Source organism: Cupressus sempervirens, chromosome 8 (assembly GCF_028749045.1).
Source record: "Cupressus sempervirens isolate cs-2001-9-10 chromosome 8, ASM2874904v1, whole genome shotgun sequence".
In the NCBI taxonomy this organism is placed as follows: domain Eukaryota; kingdom Viridiplantae; phylum Streptophyta; class Pinopsida; order Cupressales; family Cupressaceae; genus Cupressus; species Cupressus sempervirens.
This window is the reverse complement of record NC_143125.1, coordinates 23374622-23380621: the sequence shown is the minus strand read 5'-3', so window position 1 is coordinate 23380621 and position 6000 is coordinate 23374622.

The following is a 6000-nucleotide window of genomic DNA, read 5'->3' as shown; positions in this document are numbered from 1 at the left end:
TCTAGCAAGTGCTTGGAAAAATATGACATATGGGTAGAGGAATCAAATTTTTGGATGACCAGAAAAGACAGTATTAGATACTAAAGATATCAGCAGAAGTGTAAAAGAAGTTTTTGTATCTATATCTTTGTATCAAGGAACTACATTGTATATTGCATGTTTGGGAAATGGGCTCATCTTGCATACATTTTTTATTTGTATATTACAATTCCTAACAGGTTTGAGGCTTCTAACAAGGCCTAGTCCTCTAACAAGGATCAAGACACTATACAAATGTAATATACTCCTAATAGGGTCAATATCTTTTACAAGATACTTTTGATTAGTGGATAATTTTGTGGGTACCATCCCCACCAGGGTTTTCCCTTGGCTAGGCTTTCCCTAGTTAACAACATATGGTGGTATGAGTTCTCTTATTCCATGGTTATGTATACTATTCAACATAGTTAGTTTAATTTCATATGCAAGTTATAAGACTACTGATTATATCTAGTTTTGAGATAAAGATTGTAAAAGATTGATTCAACCCCCCCCCTGAGAATGATTCATCGAGACACTATACAGATGTAATATACTCCTAACAGGGTCAATATCTTTCACAAGATACTTTTGATTAGTGAAAAATTTTGTGGGTTCCATCCCCACTAGTGTTTTCCCTTGGCTAGGCTTTCCCTAGTTAACAACATATAGTGGTATGAGTTCTCTTATTGCATGACTATGTTTACTATTCAACATAGTTAGTTTAATTTCATATGCAAATTATAAGACTGTTAATTATATTTAGTTTTGAGATAAATTTTTTAAAAGACTGATTCACTCCTCATTCCTCGAGAATGATTCATCGAGACATTATACAAATGTAATATACTCCTAATAGGGTTAATATCTTTCACAAGACACTTTTGATTAGTGGATAACTTTTTGGGTACCATCCCCACTGTGGTTTTCCCTTGGCCAAAATTTCCCTAGTTAACAACATATAGTGGTATGAGGTTCTCTTATTGCATGGTTATGTTTACTATTCAACATAGTTAGTTTAATTTCATATGCAAGTTATAAGACTGTTAATTATATCTAGTTTCAAGATCAAGTTTGTGAAAGACTGATTCACCCCCCCCCCCTCAAGTATTGTTGAGATAATGGGTGTTGCACACATTGTATGATATTTTTACATTGTATTATTTTTATTTTATTAAGTAATGGTGTATCTAGAAGCACCTAGATAGACATGCAACATGTAAAGATTCCCGTGGGATAAACTTGATGAGTTTTTTTTATAACATTTTGATAATATTTCATGTAATTATTTAATATTAGGGAAAATAATTAAATTTTTGTTATTAAATGTGGGGTCAATGGGTTAGGTAGCACATGGTTTTAGTACATGGTTTTATGTAATACCACTTGGTGGTTTTGTGGGACTTGCTACTATATAAGTAGCCACAAGGGTAGTTGTGGAGACAAGAGGAATATGAAAAGGCAAGAGTCAAGTGAGACAAGGCTTGAGAGGTTAGCCAAGGGAGCATTTGTGAAGGTTGGAAGTATGGCATGGGATGTGTGGATTCATTCTTGTTCATGTGGATTTCTTGTTTGTGGCTATGACTTTGAAGGGTTCTATAGTTGTATTGCAATTGTACTTTTGCTAAATAAATCCATGGTGATGGATGCTTTTGGAGGCTAGGTTTTTCCCTTAATGCGAGTTTCTTAGGGTATATCTTCAATCACAATTTTTGTATGTATATTGTCTATTCTCTTGCATGTGGATTTTAGTTACATATTTATTTCATATCTATTATGGGTTATGTGGAAATGGTTATATTATTTCTTGTAAGTTACCTTACAAGTGGTATCAAAGCTATGGTTTTATTATTGTAACCCTAGATTGAATCCATGGGAATGCATGAGAGGATAAAAGAAAGGGCAAGATATATGAGTTGTTTATTGCAGATCTGAGGCTTTTGGGTTTTCAGTTATAATGAGATGTTGGTAGATTTTTGGAATGTGATTGTTGGAAAAAAGGTTTTTTTTTGGATGTTTCATTTAAATGAGGGTTTTAGGGGGAGCTTGCAAAAATGACCACTTGGGCAAAAACAGACCTCACCATTGGATCTAGGTTGATGTTTCCATAAATTTTGATATATAATATACCCTAGTTTGGCCATGTTCAGAGGAAATGAAAGAGTTTTTAAGTTTTAGCCTGTGATGGCCATCAAATTTAATCCCATCAGAATTTTAGTCACAAAAAAAAATTGCAGTGAAAATGGTAAAAAGACTATCTTAGTAAAATCACCATAACTTTCTCTCAGGATATTAGATTTTAGACTTCTTATAGGTGTTGGAAAGATAATTCAGAGAACTATAACTTAGTGTTGGTTTTCTTCTATGATTTTAAAATTTGTTAGGTTTTAAGATCCTAAAAGTTAGATGTTATTTATTTTGAGCATTGATTAGGGCATAACTTGAGCATATGGAGTCATATTTTGGACTTTGAGTAGTCAACAAAAAGCTCTTGTAGATCTCCACACATTGGTTTAGATTTGGTGTAGGTTTGGCATGGTTTATTTGGTGATATATTAATCTAAATAATTTATGGTATATATTGACTATAGTAGCATTATGAGTTTATAACATTGTATCTTTGGAGATTTAAGATTTGATGTCATTGTATATTCAGTTTGGATATGTATGATGACTTGTTGGGTCTACAAGTTGTGCAGTGTTGTAAGTAGTCTATACTTATAGTTTGCATTTATAACTTGGTTATGGACTATCTTTTACCATTGATCTTTCATTATTGATGCATATTTAGATCCATGGCTTGCATTTAGGTTTTCTATGCCCTAAGTCACATAATTTTTTAATTTTATTCTTATAGAAGGGATGCGATGTTATTACAAAGAATAGTCATGGTGGAGGATTGTGGTTGACTATTTTATGCTGATAAGTTAGACATATTGAGAGTTAGTTTCTGAGTTCATGGATGTGATCATGGTGCCATGGGTTTTCACATGACATTATTGGATACATAGGTACATCCTTGATGTTTATTAGTTTGGATTCCTAATTTTGTTATTTTGGTATATCTTTTTGGTTGAGGATCATGGTTATTTGGTTTCTTTTAAGGAGCTCATGATTTGCACTTTGAATTCTTTGATGATTTGATACCTTGGTTAATTTTCATGGTTATAGGATGGTTTTTTCAACACAATGTCATTGATAGCTTGCATACATAGTTTAGTGGGATCTTGTGACAATGATGAGGTGACAATGCAAGATTATTTCCTAGTTTAGTTTGTATCTTCTTGGTTTGGAGATCTTGGTTTCACTTGGTACTGACACTTTAGTTATGTGAGTGTAGACCTGGAGGATCTTCATGTTGGAGATAGATTTTATGATGCCTTGGTATCACAGTTGAGTGGTAATTTTTGGCATTGATATATTTATAGAGTGTTTGTAGATGTTAGAAGTTTGTCTTAGATGTTGTTGATGCAAAAGCATCTTTGACATTTGCATGATGAACTTGTTATCTTCATGGTGTGTGAAGATGGTTAGATCTTGAGGACTCGTGGAGTTCTTGGTTATCTTCATGGTGTGTGTAGATGGTTCTTCATGGTATTTGGAAATAGTTTTTCTTCATGGTATGTGGAGAAGATTGCATCTTGAGAACTCATATGGTTCTTGGTAAAGGTGTGGTTATGCTTTCAATTGACATGTTATCCTTGGAGTTAAGGGGTGAACCCACAATAGTGGGTTACACTTTTTTGGAGGAAGAAATTCATCCAAAAATGTGGAAGACAAATTTTTGGCCCTAAAACTTTCGATAGAAACTCCTCACATAGTTTCAATCGAAACTACTTTAGAAGGTAGTTTTGATTGAAACTAACTAAACAAAAAAATTTGGCCTAAATAATTTTGATAGAAACTATTTTTTTAAAGATGGTTTCATAGTTTATGTCATAGTATACTCTTGATATGTGTTTAGAGTTTTGACATGTTATAGTATGTTCATATGGAGCATGTTATCTCTTTGATTGAGATGGTTTAGATCATGTTTTCATGTTTATGTTCCTTAGGCCATGGTTAGAACTTTGACATTGATCTTGGTTTAATTTCTTAGTATTGAGTGCATCGATCATAAGCTGGATACTTCATGATATTGGTGTGTTGCATTTGGTGTTGGCATAGATTGATTGGTTACAAGTGCTCATGGATACTTATAGACAGTGATGATGCTGATTTCTCTTGGATTATAGAAGTATTTGTTGCGATGGTTGATGGTTTCACCAAGAATTTTGAGGGTCATTCACCTAATATGGACTTGAGAGGAGATTGTTCTTAGATGAGTCTTGGTTGGAGACTTGGATTTGGATATCTTGATGAGCATTCTCATTTCTTGCTCTTGGTCTACTCGACAGTTTTTCTACTTGAGAGGTATAGCCCATTATTTCTCTTAGGTGCATTATGTTCATGCTTTTTTTTCATGGAAATGGATTTTGAGCTATGTTACATGAGTTAGTTCTAAAGCATTCATCTGAGAGATGGTTTAGCATTGGTTATCTCCATTTGAATGTGTTGTTATGCTAGTTGAGTTTGGGAGATGGTTATATGTTGGGCATATTCCTTGGTTTAGGAATGGTTTATGAGTTTGATCTTCTTGTGAGAGGCTTACATCCATGATTAGTTATATAGTATGGTTTGGGTGTTGTTGTGGCTTCTTGTTGGGGTTTTATGGAGGAGGTCATACTTACACAATTTACATCTAGAGGTGTGTGTAGAAGGACATTATATAGGTTATGATTTGCATGGTTTCTCTTGGTCTTGGTTGTTTTTCAGAATGTTCGATTTCACTTACATTGGATTTGAGATTGGTTAGAGATTATGATCACTAGTTTGTGCTCATGTATGACATGTGAGAGATGAGATAGTTATTCCTTTATCTCTTTCCTTTGTTGGTTGTGGAGAACTTGGAAGAGTATTGGAGACTTTTTTATGAGTGTTGTTCTTGCAAGTTATTGGTTTATGTGTTGTGGATGTCCTTGAGACTACATGGATTCACTTCTTTGAGATGTTGTGAGTGGATTGGTTATAGATTTGACACTATATTTTGCAGTGGGAGCTTCATGGTATATATGTGGTAGGTTTTTCTCTTGAGGCTTGTGATTGTACATTATAGATTGGATATATTGATGATGTGAGATTAACTTGGTATACCTTTGGATGTATGAATAGTTGGGTGGGTTTGACACTTGCTGTGGGTGTTATTTCATTTGTGGATATTTTGACAACTATGGATACATGTGATTACCTTTGGATTAAGTTTTTTATGCTTGACATTTCAGTTGGTACAGGAGATTATGATTTTCTAAGGCAATAGGTTGGGTAGCTTTCTCTTTGGATGGCTTCTATGTATGTTCGATGGTAGTAGAATAAAACGAGGTGGGATCATTCATGTTTGAAATTTTGGATACTTTGATTTTGTTGTAGGTCCCAAGATGGAGCACATGGTGTACTTTGATCCATGATGGTGGATGTTCTAGGAAGGATTGTTCCCTTGTTCATTTATGTGACTACAAATTGACCCTATGCAATGTATACAACAAGTGGGAGATCATTGAGATAATGGGTGTTGCACACATTGCATAATATTTTTATTTTATTATCTAATGTTCTATCTAGGAGAAGCTAGATGGACATGCAACATGTAAAGATTCCCATGGAATATACCTCATGAGTTGAATTGTAATATTTCAATAATATTTTATGTAATTATTTAATGTTGGGGGAAATAATTAAATTTTAAATATTAATGTGGGGTCAATGGGTTAGGTAGCACATGGTTTTATTTAATACCAATTGGTAGTTTTATAGGATTGGCTACTATATAAGCAACCACAAGGGTAGTTGTAGAGACGAGAAGAAGGTGAAAAGGCAAGAGTTGAATAGGGAAAGGCTTGACAAGTTAGCCAAGGGAACATTTGTGAAGGTTGGAAGCATGACATG